General features: G+C 43.9%; 1 protein-coding gene across 1 annotated transcript in view; it reads left to right on the top strand.

The window, feature by feature from the left end:
* Positions 1–20,158: 20,158 nt before the first annotated feature.
* Positions 20,159–26,273, top strand: part of DLGAP4 (DLG associated protein 4) — a 331,911-nt gene continuing 325,796 nt past the window's right edge. Inside the window, exon 1 of the mRNA XM_082225879.1 lies at positions 20,159–20,282. The gene's annotated coding sequence lies outside the window, so the exon portion shown is untranslated. The remainder of the gene's footprint in view (positions 20,283–26,273) is intronic.

The following is a 26,273-nucleotide window of genomic DNA, read 5'->3' as shown; positions in this document are numbered from 1 at the left end:
CTGGCAGCGTGATGCAAGTAGGGGCACTTGTATCGTACGGCTGAACACCCGCCCTCCCTCCCTAGAATTAGGTAGTGTCGCTTGGCCTTGCTTTGGTTCGGGTTGCCTGTTTTGGAACAGGGGCTGGGTAGGAACTTTTCCATTTGGCAAATTGGCTTTAGCCACTCGGTTTTTGCCTACCCCTTAGCAATCGTCACAACTTGCAAGGTGGTGGTTAGGCATTGGCTCAGTTGGATTGTGGGGAGGGGAGGTGTGGCCATCACCTGCCCCTCCAGGCACTGGGTATTCCGTTAAAGGAATCTGGGGGTCCTGGATCTCGTCCGAAGCCCAATTGAGGGGCTAGAGCCATGCCAGGACCATAGGAACCCCAGGGTGAGCTTTGGTTGGTCCGCATTGAATTTGCTCCCTCTTTTGGTTTACCCCATTGGACTACCACCCAGAGAGGCGGAGTCAGTTATAGTCAGGAGTCAATGCCTAAGCCAATACCACTCACGTGATTGTAATTCAATAAAGCTGTGGCCAAAAATTTGCCCCCAAACTTAAAACTAAAATATGTTATCTGAGTGAAATTATTTTGGGGGGTGGGTCCTGGGGGCCTCGAGGCGCAACCTGCTGGATCAGGCCAGTGGCCCATCTACACAGCATCACAGTGGCCAACCAGATGCTTGTGGAAAGCCTGCAAGCAGGACATGAATGCAACAGCACTCTACCCACCTGCGATTCCCAGCAGTTGCTATTGTTGCATGCCACCCCCATCTCCAAGCTGTGTTCCACATGCTAACCCAGGGTTCAGTCTCCTTGGAATGAGACAACGACAGAGACTGTGGTGGGTCATTAACTCACCAAGATGCTGGGCTGGCTACTCCAACAATTGATTCCTTCCTTGGATTGTAACCCTTGCTGGATCCAGAAATTAGAAGGGGCTCAGGCATACAGCCTACCCCCCCCCACCCCACCCTCAATGCACAACAGTATTTAGAGGCATAGTCCCTTAAAAGGAAAGAAAATCCAGAGACAAGAAGAAGGGATTAATAGCTGCCATCCATGCATATTCTCCATTTGTTGAAGTACAAAATGAGGTTCAGTCCTGGAGACCCCTTCCTGTATTGTTCAAAGAATTCTTTTATTGTCTACAAGTGCTGCAGTGGCTGGAAAAATGGAGTGTGGTTCACATAACAGCCTCCGTTGATTATTACTCAGTGGCCTTGACTTGTATATGTTCGTATTTATGTAATTCTTAATAGGGTTCCCATGACTTCTTGTTACTTCTATTGAAGACTGTCCCCGCCTCTGTTTTCTGCATTATCTGATAACTTCTAGCAATCGGTATTGGTAATTGTGAGGTAGTCTGTTTGCAGGTTGCCTTTGTTACTCTCAGACAACAAAGCAAATGTTATCCTTGAGTTGAATTACATTTTTGTCCCAGTTTCTTTATAAAAGTTTTTTTTTAAAAAAATAAATACACAGCAAGATGGTGTGAGGAGAGGCTGCTTGACCCATCTTCTGTGCAGAGCTGTCAACGTTTCCCTTTTTAAAAGGGAAATTCCCTTATTCTGAATAGGATTCCTTGCAAAAAAAGGAAAAAGTTGACAGCTATGCTTCTGTGGCTACTTTTCAGCCAAAAATCCACCTCCTATTGTGTTTTCACTTGTGGAGGGAAAGATGCAGTCAACATAGAGTTACCAAACAGAACCAAAACTTCCTTACAGATCATCATAGCTTAATCTTATAATCGGAAGTCATAACAGGAAGTTGTTGGTTTACCAATGCATTCAAGTTACAAGAAAGGAGATTCTGACTAAACATCAGGAAGAACTTTCTGACAGTAAGAGCTGTTCGACCGTGGAACGGACTCCTTCAGAAAGTGGTGGTCTCTCCTTCCTTGGAGGCTTTTAAGCAGAGGTGGATGGCCATCTGCTTTAGTGTTTTATTCTGTTTTTAATCTGTTAGGAGCCGCCCAGAGTGGTTGGGGAAACCCGGCGGGGTATAAATAACAAATTATTATTATGTTATTATAATTATTAGTTGAGATTCCTGCATTGCAGTGGGTTGCCCTCAGAGTCCTTTCTAACTCTACGTTTCTATGATTCTATGAAGTACTGTATTTTTCGCTCTATAAGACACACCAGACCACAAGACGCACCTAGTTTTTGGAGCGGGAAAACAAGAAAAAAAATATCCTGAATCTCAGAAGCCGGAACAGCAAGAGGAATCGCAGCGCAGTGAAAGCAGCAATCCCTCTTGCTGTTCTGGCTTCTGGAATAGCTGTGCAGCCTGCCTTCGCTCCATAAGATGCACACACATTTCCCCTTACTTTTTAGGAGGGAAAAAGTGAGTCTTATAGAGCAAAAAATACGGTATATGTAACTAGTACTATTACAGTACTTCCTCTGATGTTGTTTTTGTGCTGTTTCAGCAGTTTGAGGTGTTATAGCCCACAGGTGGTATTCAGTTCAGAAGTCTCATCAGCATATGCTCACTTAAGGATTTCCACTTGCAAAATTGGGCTTTCCTCCTTTCCTACACCGCATGCCCCCATCCCCCCAGATTGACTTGCAAGGGGGGGGGTCAAGAGAACCCACACAACAGCATGTGGTGGGGGGAGAAGAAATGCTTGCCCAGATGCAACCATCAACATGGTACAATGTTGAATTCTTCCCAGGGGTCCTCACTTTTTTGATCCTGGGGCACATTTGGAAAACAAAGAAACTGAAAGAACCACCAAGTGCCAATTTCACAGCAGAAAAACTAGTGGTGCCTAGAAGTGCCCCACCCTCAGAACAACAGTCAACATTTGGAGGAGGTGGTTTGGTCTTGGGAAAGTTCTAAGGGCCAGGTAGAGACCCCTGGAACTGAGGTTCCCCACCCTTACTTCCTTAATGAAAATGGCCTATGCTCCTTGCCCTGAGAGAGATGCTTGTTATAGCCATTTCTCTTATAGCACATTCTGTATGATCAGTTTCTTATCTACTCTTTTACATTTTATTCTTAATCAGAACCCCTTCAGGAGGCGGGGAAAGCAGCTGCTGGGAAACCTCACTTTTCCTGAAGCAACAGAGAACTCTAATTCAAAATAAAAAGGCTTTTAAAAGTACCAATTGATATTCCTAAGCCCCTTATTGACTGTCAAAGCTTGATATTTCTAGAAAGTGACATCATTTGGGGCCATTAGCTACTGTTCTCCATCCTGTTTTATTACTGATTTTAAAGGCAGCCAGAAGGAGGATTTTACTGTTTATTATAGTAAGGCTCTTCTGGATGATGGGATGTCATTAAAATGGGATTTGAACTCATCTACATAGTCTCTGAATCTTTGCTTTGCCTCAAAGAAGCAGGAGAGAAACCAGGAAAGGAAATTCACAAGGGAAAACAGCAGTGACATAGCAGTAAATTCCAAAATGCTGCAGCTGTCCATGACAGCCATCTCATGTGGGCCCTCAAGATGCTATGTTGATCCATGGAGTTTGACTGGAGGGGCCTGAGTTCACATTCCTGATTAGCTAGAAAGTTCACTGGACCAGTTCACTGGACCAATCACAGGCTGCATTCAGCAGCACCTTTTTCTGTAATCCTAACATTCCCTTACCTGTTAGTTTTCCGGTTTTATGCAATTTTTCATACAGTGTAAAAGCTGCTTTTGGAAACCTAGTGGAATCTTGCAGATGTTTAGCACTCATTTTAATTAATTATTAATTTGAAACATTTGCACCCTTCTCTTCAGACCCTGTATTCTAACCCCCATCCCCACCTGGCACTGGTAAGTATATCTCCTGAAGATTATCCTATCCCTCCTACTGTGAAAAAAGCACCGGAAATGCACACTCCCAATAAGACACTGGAAAACAACACTCCAAATTATATCTGATGACTGGAGTGCTCAATTTACACATCCTCACTAAAAGAGGGCAGATTTGCATAAACTTTGTGTGTGCTAATTTACATGTGTAGATACATATTTAGGGATAATCACCCTGATTTAAATAGTATAAATACATCTCACTTTGGTGGAGAACACTGTGATCAGGTAACCTTTGTGTCTACTCAGCCCTGGTGCTAACTGTTGACGGACAGCTTCAAGACCCCTGATGACCCTTCCAACGGATTCTTTACCATTAAATCAGACTTGAACCAAACAACCCTTCAAATAGAGGATTATCCGCTGGAAATAGGACACATGGCCATGCTACTAGAGAAGGGCCATAACACAATGGCAGAGCATCTGCACTGCAGTTAGAAGATCCCAGGCTAGGAAAGATTCCCATCTCAGACCCTGGAAACCTGTGACATCAGTGGAATAATGGTCTGACATGTTCCTATGTGCTAATGACAGTGTTGGCTGCCATATTATTAGCATCTGATTTCTGTGGTTGCTAAAAAGGAGGAGAAACCTAGTGATTGTATTGGGGGGGGGGACAGAAGGGATACCTTGGAAACAAAGCAATCGGCAAAAAACACATGCAAGATTCACACTAAGTAAAACAACACAGGAACATAAGAGCCCCCAGTGGATAACACCAGAACACATATCTAATTCAGGGGTCGGCAATTTTTTTTAGCCGCAGGCCGTTCCACTGTCCCTCAGACCCTGTGATGGCCCGGAGAAGTAGCACTGGGGAGCGGGAGCTGGAAGAAGAGGCAAGGAGGGCAAGTTGTCTTCCTCCCCAGCCGCTGAGCTTAACTTTCCAGGGGCTGCTGCTGCCACTGCCACTGCTTCTCGTGGGTAGGCTGAGTGAGCTCGTCCGCTCCGCTCTCTGGCCCACAGGAGCACCAGGGTGGGGGCAGTGGCAGCGGACGGAAGATGAGCAGCGCGAAAGGGCTGCTTAAAATGGCATTCAGCCAGCTCAGCCCAGGCCCCTTCCTCCTCTAGGCAGGGCGGTGAGAAGCCAGGAGGAGGGAGGGAGGAGGCACTGCCACAGTGTGTGTGAGGGGTGGGGGGAATGGAATGGTGCAGAAAAAAATGGCAGCCCGAAAGAACAGAATCCCCACGCCGATCCACAGACCGTCTGCGGTCCAGATCCTGAAGGCAATTGGGCCTGATCCGGCCTGCGGACCTTAGTTTGCCGACCCCTGATCTAGTTCAACATACTTTTCCAGCAGTGTTTCACAGAAACCTACAAGCCATGTATGCGAACAATAGCTCTGCACCATTATGTGCCTCCCTCTCTGGCGACCTTGTTCTCTTATAATGGCAATGGTGCCCACCTGAGAGGTGCCAGAACTGAGTTCTGTTGAGTTCCAGCTGATAAAAAGCCCCGAATAATGCTTTGGCTAACCTGGAGGGAAGTGTGTGTTGAACCCCCTGACTTTTATGTAGATGAAATGTTGCCTATTGTAGATAGGTATGAATCACATCTGTTGCTCTTCTTCAACCAGCCCTTTGGCTGATTAATATTCTACAGCCTTTTAAATGTGTTGGGGGGGTATTGTTTTTTGTTTCTGTTTTACCTATTTATTTGTGCTTTTATCTCATTTTTTTATCTTGTGACCCACCCTGAGATCTTTTGAGGAAGGGCGATATATACATCTAATAAATAAAATTAAATAATTTAAAAGCTGCTAATTGATTCTGCATTCATTTTACTGTAATTTGCCTGAACTCATTTCACTGTTTATCTCCCTCTGTTTATAGATCTGGCATTTCAGGGTATCCCCAAAGGACTTAAGCACTGAAATCCCATTGAATTGCAATGCGAACCTGGAAAAGTTGATCCCATTGGTTGGAATTGGAAGTTGACTCGGAAGCCCTGATCTTCTGGAGCGGGTGAGTATTGTTTAACTTTCTGAAATATGTTGCATGGGGTGGGAGGAATAATCAAAGCCTCAGGGGTTTCCTTTGTACAGTACTCTGATCCTAACCCATCAAAGTGTCAAGAGTCTTTATCAGTGAAGTGCTCTTCAAATCCCATCTAAGATAAATCATGGCAGATTTACAGAACCATGCTGGTTTCTCTGGCCATTTTTTCTTCTTGTATAATGCTATGAATAAACTTAATGTCAGTAGCTCCCATTATACTCTTCATGTCCTCTTATTGGGGCAAGGGGGGGTGAAGTTTCAATTCAATTCACATTGTAAAGCCAAATATGTCAAATTTGCAATATGAGAACTGAAACACAGCTAGCCTCCAAAATTCACACTTACCTGAATTTCGCGATGCAGTTCTCCAGCCAAGCAGTGTTTACAAAAATGTGTATATTAGGAGGAAATGTGTGTAAAAATGAATATATCAGTGAAATCAACATACAAAAATGTATTATATTGGGAGATATTGCTTGCAAAAATGTGTACATTCGTCAAAACTGCATACAAACATGTTTTTATTTGAAGACATTTACATTAAAATGCAGAATAATTTTAATGGCAATTTTTAAAAATGGTAAATTACTATAGAAATGTGCAGAACAGAATTTAAGATTGAAAAATTGAGAAACTAAGAAAAATGAAATTGGGAGTTTCTTCCATCCCTATGTTATGCATAGATGTTATTCTAGATCCCCCCCCACCTTAGCATTAGTCTCCTTTGCTTTCTACAGCTTAGCCACAGTATAATTATATAACTGTCCTCTCTTCATACAGTAATGCCCTTAAGGCTGTTTTATACCAGTGTGAAATTTTCTACACGGAAGTAATACTTTGTACCAGGGAAGGGAGTCATGTGACCCTCCAAAAGTTGCCAGATTCCTGTTCATCTCAGCCTCAGCTATCATGGTCAATGGTAAGGGATGAAGGATGATGGGATTTGTAGTCCGATAACAGCTGGAAGGCCACAGGTTCGCCATTCCTGCCTTATGCACTGTTAAACTATGGAATTCACTGCTACAAGCTGTACTAATTGCCACCAATATGGATGGCTTTAAAAGGGAACTAGAAAATCAGTGGAAAAGACTATCAATGGCTACTGTCTATGATGGCTGTGTATATTACCTCCAGTATCAGAGGCCTACAGAGCAGAGAGAATGTAGCTGTGCTCATGTCCTGCTTCTGGGCAGGTTTCCGGACTGTATAGGACTTTGGTCTGATCCAGGTGGTTTCTTCGTAAGTGCGTGAGCAGGACACTTTCTGTACTGTGAAGTATTCTTGTTTCCTGTGCCAACAAACTTCAAGAAAAAGAAAGAAAGGAGAGGGGGGCATTGCTGGTATTTACTTTAAATATTTATATGTTGCCTTCATGCCTGGCAGTATATTTCAAAGGCAGGTGGCAGTGTAATAAAGTTAAAATGTAATAAAACATAAGATTTGTGAGGGTGTGCAACACTGCCTGGCGAATGCATGGGATGATGCAAAATAAGGATGGGGAATTTGTGGCCCTTTGGAAGATGCTGGACTTAAGCTCTCATCATCCTAGTCCATTGGCCATGCAGGTTTGGACTGATGGGAGATGTAGTCCAACAACACATAAAGGGTTCCCTTTTCCTGATTTAAAATGCCAACTCTCTAATTCTTTGATGTTGCTGCTCTGGTTGCAGGTCTCTTGGGATGCCTTATCCTTATGCCAATCCAACAGGTCTCCCAGTGCTGTTTTTTGCCTTAGCTGATTCCTGACAATTCTGTACAAATCCCTAGTAATCCTTTTGTCTCTGTGTGTGAATCTTACTAAGGTATTGTGTGTTAACCTCTTACGCCACCTCCTTCCAGTGCCCATAATCATTTGAAATGGCTGTAGATTGTGGTAATGACCCCACCTCATCTTGTCAGTTGTTCCGCTGCCTCAGCACAATGCAAATGTGAGGCTGCCCAATTTATTTATTCCACTCAATAATTTCATCCAGTTCTTTTAAGCTTCCCTATTTTCACTTGGATCCTTTCCAGGCCCTGGTGACTTTGTAAAACAAGAGCATCCAAGAAAGATTAAAATTAAACTGTGTGTGCAATTGTGTTTCTTATGTAATTTGCACATATGTTGCCCCAGGCTGTATGTTGAGCCTTGGGTACCTGGCTACAAGTACGTTGGTAGAAAATCAAATTGCAAAATTCCAGGTCCCTGAATCCAGGAAGCCTAATCTGCATTTATGCAAATCAGATAGATGAGTCCTGCGTATTCTACCAACTATTTGTCTGAATCCTGAATGGCCAGCTGGGAACTGCATTTAGGAACTGTGCCTCCCTTGCAAGGGAATCAGTGGAATGATCTGTCATATTGTATGCCAGAGGTTCTGCAGTTGTAACTATATATCCTCAACTTTGTTGTTGTTGATAGTTAAAGGCCAAAGGCCTGGTTATAGAGGAGAGTTTTTGCCTGATGCTGAAAGATATATAATGAAGGTGAGTCTCCCTATGGGGAGCATTCCACAAGAAGGGAGACACCTCAAATGGTTGCAGGGTCTGGGTTAGTTCATATGAGGAGAGGCGGTCCTTGAGGTATGAGCATGTATGTGTACTTGCATATTCAACTGACACGTGTAATTTTTATTACTACATTTTAATTTTATCACTACATTTATATCCCAACTTTTCTCAAAGGAGCTCAAGGTAGTGTACACCCCCGTCCATTTTATACTTGCAAACTCTGGATTTGAACCCTGGTCTCCTAGGTCCTAATTCAGTACTCTAACCACTACTCCACACCGATTCTCATGAGATATTTAGCTCAGTGTCACAGTGTGTCATTGGAGGATTATGCCTTACACTGTTATTATTTAATTTATATACCGCTTAATGCCAAAATAGGCTTCTAAGTGCTTTGTTGGAAGATGCCCAGAGTTATTATTACTATGAAAAATTTACATACCACCTTTTATTTGGAAAAGAAACATACCAACATCCATAATTAAAATATGCAATATAACAATCACATCAAAACTACTCCGCATTTATAAAAGGAAACACGAGTCAACTATATACAGTAAAAGGGGGTTGCTAACCTTTTGGGGCAAATGAATATATTTTGAATGTTGAGAGAGTGTCGTGGGTTCTAATCACAAAATGGCTGCTGTGGGGGTATACCATTTTGCGGTCCTGTCTCTTTTTATATCAGGAAGGGAATAGCCAGGGATGATGGGAGTTGTTATTCAGCAACATCTGGAGGGAGGACACAAGGATTGTTAGAGTAGCCAGTGGCCTATCTCGTCCAGCATCCTCTACTCCCAGTGGCTGATCAGATGCCCATGGAAAGCCAGCAAGCAGAATCTGAGCAGAAGAACACTCTCCCCTCCTGCTGTTCTCAGCAACTGGTATTCAAGAAGTATTACCACCTTAGACCATGGAGGCAGAATATGGCCATCATGGCTAGTAGCCCAGTAGCCCCATCCTCTACAAATTTGCCAATCCTCTTTTAAAAGTAGCCACTTTCTTTGCTCCGTGCATAATTTTATGCACCTCCAACATGTCCCTCTTACTTGACTCTCCCCCTCCACCTGAAAAACTCCAAATGTTTTCTGTAACCTTTCCTTGTATGGAAGTTGGTTCGGCCCCTTGATCATTTTGATTCCCATTTTTTGCACCTTTTCCAGCTCTCTAGTTTCCTTTTTGAGGTGTGTCATGAATTGGCAGGAGCAAGGGGAGGAGGAAGAGGATTCTGGTGTAGCCAGGAAAAGACTGGGGCACATAGGGACAAGCAGGGGATGGGGAAGGAAAGCTTTCTTCTTCTTCTCTGGTGATCACTCGTCGCCAAATAAGATTGCCTTCCATGAACACGGTCTTAACAGTGTGTCTGTAGGTGACTGTGGAGGCCAATTCTGGATCCACACGTCCTTCCACAGTGGGGACATAGGTTTCCAGGTGGGAGTTGATCATGATGAGGGTTTGCCAAATGTGCCTTCCTCTTTGCTTGTTTCTCCCTTTTGTCCTGAGTTTGAGTGTCTTCAAAGTCCACGACACCTTTGGTAAAGGCTGTTCTCCAATTTGAGCGCTCACAAGCCAGTGTTTCCCAATTGTCAGTGTTCATACTACATTTTTTTAGATTTGTCTTGAGAGTCTTATTCATGGGGTGATGGAAGATGGCAAAGGGATGGGGGTCAGTGCACAGGAACCAGAGCAGCAGGACCCAGAGCCAGAGGGACTCTGACTCCACAAACACAGCAGGTTCTGGAGCAGTGGGAGGGGCATTCTAGGAGGCTGAGGCAGGCAAGAGCCCATAGCCCAGCTCCCTAGTTGACCAGGTGGGACTCACTAGCTCTGAGAGAAGGTGTGTGATTCCTCAGCTGGAGTAGGCTTGGAACATTTGAGGGTCATATGCCTCATCAAGCCCAGAGTGCAAAGTACAAAAGGGAAGCAGATCTGAGGTACTGTGTCTGCTGAACAGCCCATGTTGATGGACTTTGGCTTGGATGCTCCTAGATTTCTGTAGGACTGTGCTTTGGGTTTGACTCTGGACTGTATCCTGACTGCTGAACTTCAAACTTGGCTGCTTGGTTTGACCCTGAACTGTGTTTCCTGAGCTTGTGTGGATTGACTTTCAACTTTGCATGCTGAATTACTGCCAGGTAAGCCAGGGGCTCAGGACAAGGTGTGAGATAATCTTGCCATACTGTTACCTCAAGATCTTAAGTTGCTGGCTTTTCTACTGGTACAGCCACCCTGCCTCCTACTTCCTTTCCTGCTCCTATCGTTTTTGTATGACAGTTTCCAAGGCTGTGTGTGCACTAGCGGTTCTTGTCTGAGTGATAGCACCCAGGTGTGGTGCATGTTAAGTAGAGTGTCTGGGTTGACTATGCATTATCATCGTTCTGATATACACCCCCCCCTTTCAGATCTGCACAGGCCTGCCTCTACCCCCTAAATGTTACTACCGTATTTTTCGCACCATAGGACGCACCGGACAATAGGACGCACTTTGTTTTAGAGGGGGGAGAACAAGAAAAAAAATTCTCCCCCTCTCTGCCCAGCGCCCCTTCAGTGAAGCGGCAGGAGGCGCTGCGCAGAGAGGGGGAGAACTTTCCCCCTCTTGTTTTCCCGCTCTAAAACAAGGTGCCGTTTAAGGTGCGTTCAGGCGGCTACCTTGGAAGCCTGGAGAGCGAGAGGGGTCGGTGTGCACTGACCCCTCTCGCTCTCCAGGCTTCAGGTTACTTTCGACCTGCTCTTTGGGGCTGGCGGGGGGAAGCCCACCACCAGCCCCAAAGAGCAGGTCAGGGAGCAGTGGAAAGGCGCAGCGGAGAGGCTCCTGCCATAGCCACGCGTCACCTCTCCAGCCGGGAGAGGGTCGTGGGGCTATGGCGTCTTCGCTCCATACGACGCACACACATTTCCCCTTCATTTTTGAAGGGGAAAAAGTGCGTCCTATAGAGCGAAAAATACGGTAAATGGCTCACAAGGTTTTGTGTGAAAGCGAGGAACACATTAATCCTGTGCTAAACAATAGCAAGTATACCGCTGTAATGATGAAGTTGCTTAAGAAGCCTCTCCTGTGTTACCTACCAAGATTTCTATGTAGGTAGAAATAACCGCTCTCATTGATCCAGAATGATTTCTTAGTATGAATGGATGCTTCTGAGGATTTCTGTGAAGGTTGCTAAGCTACTGGTTGGATACAGAAAAATGCTGTGTCAAATGTAACTGGATTGTGAATGGCAACTAGCAAGAGGAAAATTACTTCTGAAAGGTGTCACGAGCATTTGAGAGCATCCTTTTATGTGGAGCCTAAAATCTCCTCCCTTGGAGTACACCACAGAGGCAAAGAGCTGCCATCAAACCCCCTAAATAGCTGTTTTGTCCTTGGAGTTATTGCTAAGGATTGTGGGTAGAAAATCTATTACCCCTATTATCTTTTACTGTCTTCAGGTGTGGTCTTTCCAGGGCAGACCCACACCATACATTTAAAGCACAGGGAACCATTGTTTCCTACTTAGAGCTATGAATCCCTCTCAAAGTACAGTTCCTAGGATTATTTGGGGAAAGTCACATGTTTTAAATGTGCATTGGATGTGTTTTAAATTTATGGTGTGGGTCTGCCCAGTCTCATCCAGTCCAGTATTCTATTTTACGTAGTGACATAAGAATCTAAGGAAGTGAGTTTGTATTGAACTTGCAGAGTTACACAAGAACAGTTTACCAATAGAAATCCTTTTTTGTTGTTGAACACAGTGGATTGCATCCAGGCTTAGAGTAGATGCTTGAAATCACTAGGTCTATTCTAAGCATGAAGCCAACCCAGAGAGAAAAGGGAAATTTATCAAATAAAATAACAGAATATATTCTACCATATTTTTCGCCCTATAAGACGCACCTTTTCCCCTCCAAAAATGAAGGGGAAATGTGTGTGCGTCCTAGGGGGCGAATGCAGGCTCCTTGGCTTCAGCGATAGCAACGCGAAGCCTCCGAAGCCTGCACTCCCGAGGCTTCGCATTGCTTCCACTGAAGCCAGGAGAGTCTGCTCTTTGAGGCTGGTGGTGGGGGAAAGCAGCGCAGAGGTTGGGGGGGGGCACAATCTGGAGCGAAACGCCCGTAGGAGTTGCGCAGCCTTTAAAGAGCGCGCCGCTCTTGGGGGCTTTTCCCCAAAGAGGGAGAAGGGACTGACTGGCCGAGTCCGTCCCTTATCCCTCCTGGTCGAAATTTGCATAACTTGGTTATCAAAATGTATCTAGAAAGCCATTTCTTCATCACAGTTCTCTATCACTTATTTAGTGGCAAGTATTACACGAACAGATTGTTTGTGATCTGTCCTTGTCTGATAGGATATTGGTGAGTATGGAATACTTGTGTCACATCTTAAGAGAGACATTTGAGTTGACTAATGTATACCACACTTCAAACCATGTTCACAATGGAAGCATGTCTTAAGGTTCTTGATGGTGTTTACTTCATTGCAAGTTTTCCAATCTACGCTTTAGGATTGCAGCAAAAGGCAGCTGATTCATTCTAGTCTTGCCAAACTGATATGGCTCCCAAAAGATGAGCGAGGAGCTGCCACGAAACTTCAGACGTGTTTCCAAAAGATCAGTACAATGAGTTCAGCTCAGCTTGGATATGCTGCTTGCTGCTTCTTCCTGCATCTTATGAACTGAGTGTTGGTGCAACCTCTAGATCAGCAGGAAATCTCTGCCCCTTTACTGCTTGCTTATCCCTCTTATAGCATAACATAACAGGTTTAAGTGGAGCTTTGTTATGGCTCCTTGCTGGGCAGCCAGCTTCGCAGCTTCCGTGTGAGAGTCATATCTGGCATTATCAGTAGATGCATCTTGCTTTGGCAGACCTCCCAGTCAATATCTAGGTAATTAAAAAGCCCTTGTGATTAAAGCACCAGCTTTCTCATGTCCCTCTAATTTCTAATCTATGCTGTATAAATGCCCTAAGGTATATAATGCCAGTCAAGAGCCACCTGAGCCCCTGAATTGTCCTTATCTGCACTGTTCACTGGGCTCATTGAGAGTTTACCTGCTGCTTTTAGCCACCTCATGAACTTACCTTAAATTTGCAGCAATTGACATGTCCATGCAGTTGTTATTTTTGCATTGGTTCTTCAACATAATTGTCTTGGCTGTGAGTCCTGGAAGACCCACTTTCCTGCTTTGCAGGCTTTTCCCCACCCGGCCTGGGAGGGCAAGGCCCTGGCTGACTCCAGCTACAAAAGCTGAGGATGCTGCTCTTGAGCTGGGGTATTGTTTGGAATTTTTTTGTTGGCAGGGTTGTTGTTGTTGTTCTCTCTCTCTCTCTCTCTCTCTCTCTCTCTCTCTCTCTTACATCTTGTTGTGATACTGTATATGTGGAAATTGCTCAGTAGAATTGATGTATTTGCCCATTCCAATCATGATGAAACTGCTCCCAAAGTAATAATAATAATAATAATAATAATAATAATAATAATTTATGATTTAAACCCCGCCCATCTGGCTGGGCTTCCCCAGCCACTCTGGGCGGCTTCCAAAAAAAATATTAAAATACTGTAATACATCAAACATTAAAAGCTTCCCTAAACAGGGCTGCCTTAAGATGCCTTCTAAAAGTCTGGTAGTTGTTGTTCTCTTTGACATCTGATGGGAGGGCATTCCACAAGGCGGGTGCCACTACCGAGAAGGCCCTCTGCCTGGCTTTTCACAGTGAGGGAACCGCCAGAAGGCTCTCGGTGCTAGACCTCAGTGTCCGGGTAGAATGATGGGGGTGGAGATGCTCCTTCTCTTTGTCTTGGCAGCTACTCTGTTCTCTCATCATCTACTTGGTAAGGGGTCTGAGACTCCAGGAGCAGTTGCATCATGATTGGGCCTAGGGGAAAGCAACTCTGTGGAAGAAGAGGTAACTTCTTAAAGGAAGTCGGAAATGCCCAGAACAAAGTGTCAGCAAAATGGACAATGACCTTTCTCCCCTCTCGTCCCCCCGCCAGTTTATCATAAAGAGGCTAAAATTGAAGTGCCTTCCTGTAACAAAACCCAATTTCACAAGTGTGGAGCTCAGACTGTGGCATTTCTATGTTCTTTTTCTGTCTGGTCTTTTACTCTGCTGCTCCTGCTGTCTTTCCATTTAACAGCTATTTGAAGCCTACTTGTATTTCTGACCCGAGGGATATCGGCATCATCATCTTAAACAACAACAATACCTATTTATTAACCGTCTTATAACCACTGCCCCAAGGCAATTTACACATAAAACAACTAAAAATAGTTAAAAGCGTAAAAACAACAAATGCATTTGAAATGAGACTAAAATCCTAACAAGCAGACATTGCTGGTAAAGGCCAATTTATCCACCTGAGAATGCCTGTCTAATATGCACTGGGCTTCTTCTGCCTATAAATGCCAGGGTCACATGTGGAAAGCCCAGCAGGTTCTCCTTCAACCTGGCCAGCAGGTTCAAAATATACCTAGTGAATGCTATTATCTTCATATCCCCACACCTATTTGAGAATAACACATCAAACCTCAGAAGAATCTTATGAATAGAAAACCCAGCTCTGCAGAATCTATAAACTCCTCTCAGCTGCTGTTGGGCCAGAAAGTTAGAATTCTGCCTGTAGCATTTCGCCAAGGCATTAATGTACCTTGCAGCCATGCTGACAGTTACCGTTGGAAGAAATCCATTAAATCAGATTTGCCTTTGCCCTATGCCTCAAGGCCCCAGCCTTGGTTACTGACAAAAAACCTGCAAATTTCGGCCTAAAAACAAAAGCTACTTTAGATATAACAGGCCTCATAACTGTTGTGGCAGCATTTCTTCTTTATGATTCTGCCAAAAGACTTCAGCCATTCTACAGATCTAGTGTTGCCATCACTTCACAACTGTATCAAACTGCTTATATTTTAGGAACTCTGCCCATCATAGGTAGGGAGGGTATTGTTACTGAGTGGTGGGCAGAGCCACAGGTTTAGCATCCTTTGGATAAGAGGGCACTGCAAACTTAAGATGTCTTTGACGCTTTGGGTGAAAGGCCATGGTTCAGTGGTAGAACATTTGCCCTGTATGAAGAAAATCCAGTCCCCAGCATCTCCAGACAGGGCTTGGGGGGTGGGGACCCCCATCCAAAATCCTGCAGAGCTGCTACCAGTCAGTGTAGATTATATTGAGCTAGACGGAACAATGATTTGCCTCAGTATATGGCAGCTTCCTATGTTCCTTATTCAGATATATGAGCAGAGCACAGTGAATGCAAGTCCCACTCCTATAAGTGGACCACACAGCCTTAAGCATCTCTCCTCACAGAATATCATTGAGGGTATCATGGTTGCAGTAAGCCCTGTGACATCCAACTCATTTGCTCTACTTAAGCAGCAAATTACCTGGCTGTCCATAATTCGCTGGGTTAAAAGATAAAACTTCACCACAAAACTGGGAGTAGGGAGGGAGTTTCCTTCTTGAAATGGTTACTTATAATATGGATATGGAGCTTTATTTGTTGTCTCTCTCCAGCTTTGCTGCCCCATTGCAAATGACTATCTGTTTAGATCAGACGTGTCTGACTTGTGGCCTTCCAGATATTGCTGAACTAGCTCAGTTGTTTAGAGTGTGGTGCCAAGGTTGCAAGTTCGATCCCTGCATAGGATACTTGCATATTCATGCATTGCAGGGGGGGGGGGGTTGGAATAGATGATCCTCAGGGTCCCTTCCAACTGTACAATTCTATGATTCTGCATCATTGCTGGTTGCCGCTGATGGAGAGCCACGGGTTAGCCACCCCTGTTTCAGATATTAGTTCGGCAAGTGTACCTGCACTTTTCTGGAATCAAACTTATGGTATATCCGCAATAGCAAGGCAAATGGCAGTCTGTTTCCATTTTTTCTCTGAGACTGAAGCCTTTTCCAAAATCATTGAAACAGTGTACATATGAGTCAATACTGATGAGGATGCTGGAGTAGTTGGCAAACTTTAACTGGGTTGAATTATAAAAGTTACCCAATTAATAGGTGTGATTAGTTTATTATATCATTAATCACAGATTGTCTTCATCTTAATTGGAGCAGTCGCTGAAAGGCTGTTCGGCACTGATTTTGTGGTAACCTGTCTGTGGTCTCCATACAGATGTTGTCATGTGTAAGAAGGTGCCAGGTGACAACAAACAATAATGCATGTTCCCCTCTACATTGTGGGTGGGGTTTGCCCTGGATGCCTCACATACGCTCCAAATCAGGCATCCTGACTCTAGCAGTGGTCTGGACACTGAATCAGAAGCTGCTGCAGTATCAGATGGGTCAGGTTCAGAGCTCAGAGCCGCAGGCTCTATAAGGGGGGACCTGCAGACTCTATAAGGCCAGAGCTCAGGTCCTCACAGGAACCTTGTCTTCAGCCTGAAGAACCGGATGCCTCTCACTGTACATCACCAGCCTGCAGAATGCTGGAAGAGTGCCCATCCTTAGACCTGAGGGCTGGTCCTTTGAAGTTCTGAAGTTCTCTGCAAGGGGGTGGAATCTGGACAAAGTAATCTGAAAATAGAGGCTTAAAAAGCTGCAGTCTGCTCCCATCCTTTGTCAGAACCTGTTGCTCACATGGAGCTATCCATGGTCTGGGAACTTTCTCCATGGGATCCAGCATTAGGCTAGGCCACAATTGTCCCCACTCCAAAAGAGAAAACAGATATAAAGTTAATATTGTAGTTTGAAAGAGAAGTGTTAAAATGACAGGGAGGTGAGATGGACCACAGAGCAGGAAATGGCTAGAATGCAATCTATAAAATGGTGAATAAATCAATACAGGCCAAAATGTAGTCTGACTGGAATAGCTCTCAAAAATGTATATTAAAAGCTTCTTTACACAGGTTATTCTAAATTTAGCCTCTACTTTTGCTTTATCAGTGCTTCCAGACAACCTGTTCACTGAATATTCGTCCTGATATTTTTTTTGTTTGCAGGGAAGCAGGATGTTGCTGTCTGTTTAATGTTTGATCTGTTTGTGAAGAGGTTAGATGACATTGTGTCAAGTGTTATCCCACACTTTTCAAGGCATTTTCCTGTCACTTTCCTTATCACAAGAAGTCTGATCTTTTAGGGAAGCAGGTTTGTTGCAAAACACCTCCCAAACAACTATAATTGAATTTGCCAATTGAGCCCGACACGAAATCAGCAGCAGTTAGGATGTGCCCCAATCTCCATATCAACAACAGCGCATATATATATATATATATATATATATATATATATATATATATGCAGGTTTTGGTGTCTTCGGGTGTCTTCCCGTGTAAGAGTCGGGGTGTCTGTGCGACGTTTCGACGAGGTCTCACTCGTCATCTTCAGGCTGGTGCTTTCGGCTTCTTGTTACTGGAACAGAGCAGAGTCAAGTGTTTGAGTTCCTATAAATACTGTTGAGGGGTGTGGTGTATAGCCTCCAACGTTCTGGGTAGAGAGGAAGTTCCTAGATTAGTGTGCCTTTTCTTCTTTTGTTCCTTAATTACTTGAGGGATATCTTGGGTGATTTCATGAGTGATATTCTGAATATCACTGGGTGGGTCATTAATTACTTGAGGGATATCTTGGGTGATTTCATGAGTGATATTCTGAATATCACTGGGTGGGTCATTAAGTGTAGGTTAGATTGCTAAAGCTCTCGTGTCTTGACCTCTTGAGCTTGTGAAGAGTTTATCTGAGAAGATGGCTGTGCTGCATTTAGTTGTGCTCTGGCTTGGCTTCGTGTATATGCAGCACAGCCATCTTCTCAGATAAACTCTTCACAAGCTCAAGAGGTCAAGACACGAGAGCTTTAGCAATCTAACCTACACTTAATGACCCACCCAGTGATATTCAGAATATCACTCATGAAATCACCCAAGATATCCCTCAAGTAATTAATGACCCACCCAGTGATATTCAGAATATCACTCATGAAATCACCCAAGATATCCCTCAAGTAATTAAGGAACAAAAGAAGAAAAGGCACACTAATCTAGGAACTTCCTCTCTACCCAGAACGTTGGAGGCTATACACCACACCCCTCAACAGTATTTATAGGAACTCAAACACTTGACTCTGCTCTGTTCCAGTAACAAGAAGCCGAAAGCACCAGCCTGAAGATGACGAGTGAGACCTCGTCGAAACGTCGCACAGACACCCCGACTCTTACACGGGAAGACACCCGAAGACACCAAAACCTGCATTCCTATACCCGTGAAAATCTACGAAAGCAAATATATATATATATATATATATATATAGTGTACACTGCTCAGAAAGCTCTTTGATTAAGCAATGTATAAATCTTACAAATAAATATTGATGAAAGCAATGGATTAGAAAGTATGTTTAAATCTCATTTATGCCAGTGATGTGCCACGAGAAGTAGTTGAACCAATCATTAACTCATGTTGCAACTTGCTTTTTGAGAGCTTTGGATCTATTTTACTATTGTTTCAGCTCAAAAACTAGGGCAAGTTAGTGGCTGACCTAAAATATCGACCTAGAACTGCCACTCTGAATGGGCAATGGAAGAATGAGAGGGGCTGGCCAGCCCTTATTTTCTGTTTGTCTGCATGTCTGAACTCAACTTATGAGCATTTTGATTGTACAACATATGCCTTTACTATCTGCAGCCTTGGCTGTATGCAAATGAAATTACGATTGCTTATAAACTTCTGGATGAAAACACAGTGGGCATGGGGGGCATAGTGGACTATAGTATATGCTGCACCTTGGAGCACATGTAAAATTAAGTGGGTTAGCAAAATAGCACACCCCCCTCCAACCTCCCAAAGCACACCTTTTCACTGCTGCTAACAGTGGAATTTTATATGACATTGTCCCTAAGCAGACCATGCCATGACTCAATCGCCATCTACTGCAAAATCCCATAGCCTTCAATGAAGCTCCTCAGAAACAAACAAAAACAAAATCAAAACAAAACTTGAGGACTGCGCCTCTAATTGCCCTTTTCTGCTGTGCAGCTTGCAAACAGAAGGGCTGGGAAATGCAAGGAGTTATTGTCATGGTCATTATTGCTAATTTGTCAGGCTGTCATTCTCTGGCCTGTGGAACAGTCACAACAATAGCAAGCGGCTCCCCACCCTCCTGTTCTTTTTAAAATACATGCCTCAAATGAAAGGAAACAGCAATTGCTTGTGGATTGGCTCTTTATTATTACTATCTCGTGCCGGATTTCACCTGCTGCTGAGCTGTGGCTATTTCATTCCAGCCGGGGAGCTCTACCCATCTCTAAAAATCAAGGCGTGCTGTGAAAGCACTGACTAAGCCTCCAACCGGGCAGGGTCTGTCTGTCGCCTGCCTCTTTATATTGCCTGCATCTTCTTGCTAATAACTTATTGAGTGCCTCAGATTTTCTGGTGTGTTGACCTTATGCATGATTCAGGTTGCCAGAGGCACAATAATACGATGTGCGGCGGCAGCTTTGGCCCAGCTCTTTTCCTGCCCTAGTTTCCATTATATCTGTGTGTGTGTGTGTGTGTGTGTGTGTGTGTGTGTGTGTGTGTGTAGTATTCCAGGCTCCTACAAATCCAGATCTGGTTTTGGGGCCTGCCTTCTTCTTCTTCTCCTTCTCTCTCTCTCTCTCTCTCTCTCTCTCTCTCTCTCTCGCATCTCTGCCTTTTTCTCCCTCTCTCTCTCCCTCCTCCCAACCTCTCTTCACTGTACTCTCAGGGGGATCTCACTCAGCACTGCTGCAGCATCACTAACAACCTCAATCCAGGAGACCGGGAAAGAGAGGCGGAAGGGGGAGGAAAAGCTGAATGAATGGGCATCGCATCAGTGATCATTATGGGGAGAACGGTGGCTGCTGCATAAAGAGGATTTTCTTTCTTTCCTTTTTTTATTTTAAAGGAGGGGGGTGGGTGGGAAAGGGAAGAAGACAAGGAAAAGGAGAAAGACCTTCCACAGCAATTAAGCCAGACTTCATCGCAAAGCTTTCTTTGGACAAGTACTCCATGGCAAGGGGGAGCGTCTGCCAGGGCATCAGCTGTTGTCCCTTCCATTGACACCCAGGTGAGTCCAGCATTGTGCCGGTGGAAGAAAGAGCAGCTGTATAGGGCCCTAACCAATGGCACGAGTGCCTTGGGGAGTGCTGGCTTTCAACAATGAAGTGTGAAATGGAGAGACGCTACTGTTATTTGCTGTACTCGCTATTTCAAGTGAGATGGATAGGATGTTTGTGTTTTGTGTTTTTGTGTGTGTGTATGCGGAGGAGCAGTCTTCCCTCTTATTTACCTCTTTTGTGCAGCATCCCCAAATGCCAGCGATTGTTTTGCTTCTGTCAATACAGAGCCCCAGCCAGCCTTGGCAATTCTCTTGGTTACTCCACAGTTCTTAAGACCTTGAAATGTACCTGCTCGTGCTTTTGGTACCTGGTACCTGGTTCCTGATACGAGGGCTGGGGGAAGAGAATGTTAATTGCCATCAACAGTGTGTGTCTCTCTGTGTGTGTTTTTGTAGTGATTACATATAGTGTTGAGGAAAAGGGAGCCATTGAATGTGATTGTACTTGGCAGCAGGATTCGAGTGTTCTGTGTTGCTATTGATTTTATGCGTCACGGAGTCAGATACCATGGTGATGGGCAGCAGCGAGGTGGGTGGGTGGTTCATATTTGGGCCCACTAAGTTAGCCCCCGGTAACATCCCAAAAAGACAGGCAGGCATGACTGAGGACAACTGGTTTCATTCTGCTGTTGGGAGGTGGCAGAGAGTGTCTGAATAGCCCGAGCTGTGTTTTGACATCATAAGGAATAGGGTGAGAGAGAGTCCTTTTGGAGGAGACCTAATGATGGATTTATAGGTTTGCTGAAGAGATTTATATCCTGCATTGCCGTGAAGGTGTCCAAGGTGGTTAACAATGATGTGAAATCCAACCAAACATGAGAACGAGGAACAAAGGCTGAGGGTGAAATCACTTTAAACTAACCATTTATAGACAGAAAAATGAATAAAAAGCCAGGTCAATTACCTGCCTGAATATAGAAGTATTTGTTTCTGGGGGTTGGGAGGAGATGTGCTGCGTAGCTGGAGAAAACTTAGGATATTTGCCAACTCACATGGCTGAGACTCATGTTCGAAGCCTTGTTCCGATTTCCTTGGTTGTACTCTGCAGTCTTCCTGAAGCACACTCCAGGAAGACGCTGTGCTCTTAAGCACTGTATATTAGTGTTTTGCATAAACTATTGAGCATATATCTGTGTTATGTGTCTAGAAACAAACATTGAGGGGTGTGTGTGCATGCAAACATGATGGTGGCACTTGACATCTGTGACATGTAATATTCCTGGATGCATGTCTCTGTGTGTGTGTCTACATGATGACTAGCTGAGCATGTGGTGGCTTACTCGTGTGCTGAAATGTGATGAGCAATGCTGCATGTTCTATGTGTGCGCGTTTTTGTGTGCACGCACGGGAGTTGCAGTGGGGGAGTGTGCCACCTGTGTCGAGCAGACCTTTGTCAGCCAGCGGCAGTTCCACACCTTGTAGCAGTGTGGAGTGGGAGGGTATAAAGCCAGGCTGTGGAATAATGGTAGATGGCGGTTCTCATCAATACGTTTCACAAATGTTTCCTTTAAATTTAGCATGCAGGTGGGGAGGTGGGGAAGGGAGGGCTGCTTTCCAAAAGGAGGAAGGAAACACTACTGTTTTACTAACTCCTACTTCAGGTGTTCTGCTGGTAAAAGTAGACATTGATAAGAAATTGGGAAAGATCGGAGGGGGCGGGTGCATCCTTGTGCTTCCATTCTAGCTGTGACCTTGGAAGCACATGCCAATCATGCAGCCTTAAGTGGGGCTTCAGGAGGTGGTATGGAAGGCAAGTGTGGGGCTGGAAAGGCAGAGCAGGGCAGAAGTGTAAATTCACTAAGGGAAGGAGCTTCCTTCAAGGGTTAACAGAGAGGGGGTCCATGTCAGATTTGAGGCAATTAACTGTGGAGTTTCTCTGTTGACATTCCATTTTCCGGATCTCTCTGTTTTTCTCCCATACTACGGGGCTCATGTTTCAGTACAGATTGCAGCCTTCTCTCCACACTGCAAAATGTGTGATCATGGTACTTGTTGCCTGCAGAGTCTCAGTTTGCATGCTGAAGCAACTAACAGGGACAGCATTATACCACTCATCTATTTTCCCCCTTTTATTTTTTTGGATTACGTTTCCGGTTAGAGCTTCCATTGGATTTTCTCTGAGAATTTGCAGCAACAAGGAATGCATGCTGGAGCACTAGGAGATCAGCAGGGGGTGCTGTGGGGTAAAGTGCTAATCTCATCAAAAAGAGATCGAAAGTATTCTGATGACTGAGAGACACAGAGTGTCTTGTAGATGTGGGTAGATGTGAGTATAAATCTATGTTGGATAATCTCTTAGCATCTTGGTCCACATAGATCTACGGTTCCTGTTCTTTGTTGTCTCTCTGTTTTCGTGTGGTATCTCTGTAAGAAAAGGCAGGTGATCCCTTTGCTGGTGAACAGAGATCATACCTTGACAAAAAAGCCAAACTCTACCAACATGGAAACATTGCAAATTTGTGGGAAATGTGTATTTAAAATGGTGCCTCTATTACTTCATTCTAGAGCAGGGTTGGAGAACCTTTGGTCCTCCAGATGCTACTGAACTACAACTCCTATCAGCCACAGCAAAGTTGACTAATAGCCAAGGATGATGGGAGTTGTAGTTCTTCAACATCTGGAAGGCCACAGGTTCCCTTCTCATGTCCTCCATGGGGGGCAAAAGATGAACGGGGGAGAACAGAGAAGCAATTTATCCAAGGTTACACTGAGTCAGTTCATACAACTATTGTAAACATGTGGCCTGAATGAAGTATGTGGCCTGGATTTGGCACACGGTGAAGGAAGGAGCCCCCATTCACTGCCTTGCAACAATGGCTTTTTCATTATTTTGTTACAAACTCCTTTCCCAGCACTCGGTAGCATTTTACAACAACCCTGGGGCTTAGGTTAGGCTGATTGAGTTGTTCGTGGTGACCCAGTGAGATTCAGAGCTGAGTGGGGATTTGAACTTGGCTTGCAACATCTAAATCCCACACTCTGTCCACTGTACCATACTAGCATTCTGCTCCAGAAATGAGTTTGAGCTTGACCGTCAAAGTAATATGATCCCCCTAGGATCTCCCTCAGTTGGGGAATCATAGGAAGCTGCCTTGAATTGTGTCAGACCAGTGTGTTGCACAAAAATAATGATCCCAGTATAATAACTGATTAAGGAAAACTTGGCAAACTATCTTAATGATAAAACTTACACATGACGGAAACACATACGTGCTAAATAATCAAGGAAATAAATTTATAGAGAGGTTGGCCTTGTTTTTACATTTCTGGAATGACAAAATAAATGACAATATTTTTCCTTTAAATTTTATTGGTATTATTGTAGGGGAGTTGTTATGTTGCCTTTCTTCCCTCTTCAAATGTCATTTCCTTTTCTCTCTTTTATTTCATTTGTTTTCTCCTTTTTTGTATGAGAAGCCAGGTTATTTGATGTATAATTGTTTTTGCTACATATTGTCACAGCATAATATTAATAAAATTTATTTATTTAATTTGTTTTATTTTTTAAAAAATGTGTCAGACAGTTGGTCCATCTAGTTCACTATGATCTATGTTGATTTTTAGCAGCTTTCCAGGGTTTCAGGTCAGAGTTTCTCCTAGCCCCACCTGGATACAGCAGGGATTGAACCCTGGACCATTTGCATGTAAAGCAGATGTTCTACCATTGAGCTACAACTCTTCCTCTTATAGTCAAATAGTAATATCATATCCAAATTACCAGTAGGCCTGCACATGAGTAACATGGGTCCGAAGTGTGCTACAATAGAGCACCTAATTTACCCCACCCACATATGATTCACTTCCCAGGTCTGATTTCATGTTCCACATATAATTAGGTCCTGCAGTTCATTGGGTGAATTCTCCTCCACCACCCCTGGGATTAATAATCAAAACTCACCCAGCCCCAAACAAAAATCCTTCAATTGATTTTTTTTTTTTAAATATATAGTTAGCATATAGTATCATAATGCAAATCTCAAGATTCATACATGCAAGTAAAGGCAATAGGCTTATCTTTACTCCAGTTGCCACTTTGGATTATTTACTTATCACCGGTACTTTGCCAGGCACTACAGAGAAAATGTAGGAATGAGATTGTGATAGTTCAGAAGGCAGACTCTCTCTCTCTCTCTCTCTCCCTCCCTCTCTCTCTCTCTCTCTCTCCCCCCCCCGCCCCCGCACCATCCCTTACCAAGTATTTATTTATTCTGTTTTTTGGGGGAGTTTTATATACCACCCTTCATAAAACATGATCCTAGGGGGATGAACTGCATGTATTTGCAGATCCCTTTGAAAACCGATAAAGCAAAATGTATGGCACCCTGTGTGTGTGAGAGAGAGAGAGAAAGAGATACTTCAAATGATAATGGTTGGCAGTTTGGGAACAGAGTGCCTCCTGTGTTGGTCTCCTTGATAATGATCCAGACTGTGTGAAGCATGAGATCTTTTCCACATCTGGAACCAGCTGCTGTAAATTAGCGACGTTCCATTAACTTCAGGGGATTTATGCAGGTATACAAAAGATAGATCATTTGTCCTCTAACTCCACGGGTACATTTTGTGCGGAACATACCAAGCCCTTCATGTCTCTGAAATGTAGCCTTTAAAATGAACAAATTGGCAGAGGAGTTTTAAGCGAAACTCGTTTCTTGCGCAGAGTGCCTTGTGTTGCGAGCCTTGTGTGCCTCTGCAGGGGTCAGGGTGCCAGAACGGCATTTCAGAAATGAGGGATGCTGTGGCACTTTGCTGTCTGTTCTTTTTTCCTTCTATGGCCTTGTAATGATCTAAAAATAAAGGGGTGAAACCTGTTTAAAATAAGAGGCACATTTCCAAAATAGGGAGTGTTTGGCAAGCTGTACAGAGGGAAGGAGCAAAAACAGAACCTGCATATCAAAAGCATTTGGCTGATGGATCAAGCTCAAATCTAAGACACACAAAAAATAACCAGGAACCATAAAAATCTAGCAAATTTTACTCAATTGGTTTATCATACATAAAACATATAAAAGTGCAGTATACAAAACATATGAAATTTTCCAACACACTAATAAAATACATATACTTGTTATAAGCCGGAGAATGATTTAACTAGCCAGCCACAGCTTAAGCAGATTACAATTCAGACTGCCAAATGTGTTTTGACTGTTTGGTCTTCTTCAGTGACAAATCATAACACTTGAGGCTGCTCTTGAATGGGTTCTGATTGAATTTTATTTCAGGTTTGTTTACATCGGGGTTCATGTTCTTAAAAATGAAAATATTCAATGACTGCATATATTAAGTTTTGCTTGCCTTCTCCTCTTATAAACATTTTCCAGGTAAGAGGAGCGCATGATGACTCAACAGTTGCTTTTTGCTTTTTTGAAATACTAATGATGAGAAATCTCCCAGTCATTAGACAATTACGGGTTGGACAAGAAATTATTTAGCTTTAATCCCAGATATCTACTGCAAAATGTAGACTAAAGTAAAGGTAAAGAGACCCCTGACCATTAGGTCCCGTTGTGACTAACTCTGGGGTTGCGGTGCTCATCTGGCTTTATTGGCCGAGGGAGCTGGCGTACAGCTTCCGGGTCATGTGGCCAGCATGACTAAGCCTCTTCTGGCGAACCAGAGCAGCACACAGAAACGCCATTTACCTTCCCGCTGGTGCAGTACCTATTTATCTACTTGCACTTTGAGGTGCTTTCAAACTGCTAGGTTGGCAGGAGCAGGGACCGAGCAACGGGAACTCACCCCATCGTGGGGATTCGAACCGCCAACCTTCTGATCGGCAAGTCCTAGGGTCTGTGGTTTAACCCACAGCGCCACCCACGTCCCAGACTAAAGTAACCCATATTATTTAATTATTTTACCTTCTCTGTCCAGGCTCAAGCCCCAGTATTACAAATGTACTCTACCTATGGTAGGATACTTGGTGTTGACATAGACGTAACTAAA

Source organism: Podarcis vaucheri, assembly GCF_965113315.1.
Source record: "Podarcis vaucheri genome assembly, chromosome: 6".
In the NCBI taxonomy this organism is placed as follows: Eukaryota; Metazoa; Chordata; class Lepidosauria; order Squamata; family Lacertidae; genus Podarcis; species Podarcis vaucheri.
This window is presented reverse-complemented; position numbering and strand designations above follow the sequence as displayed.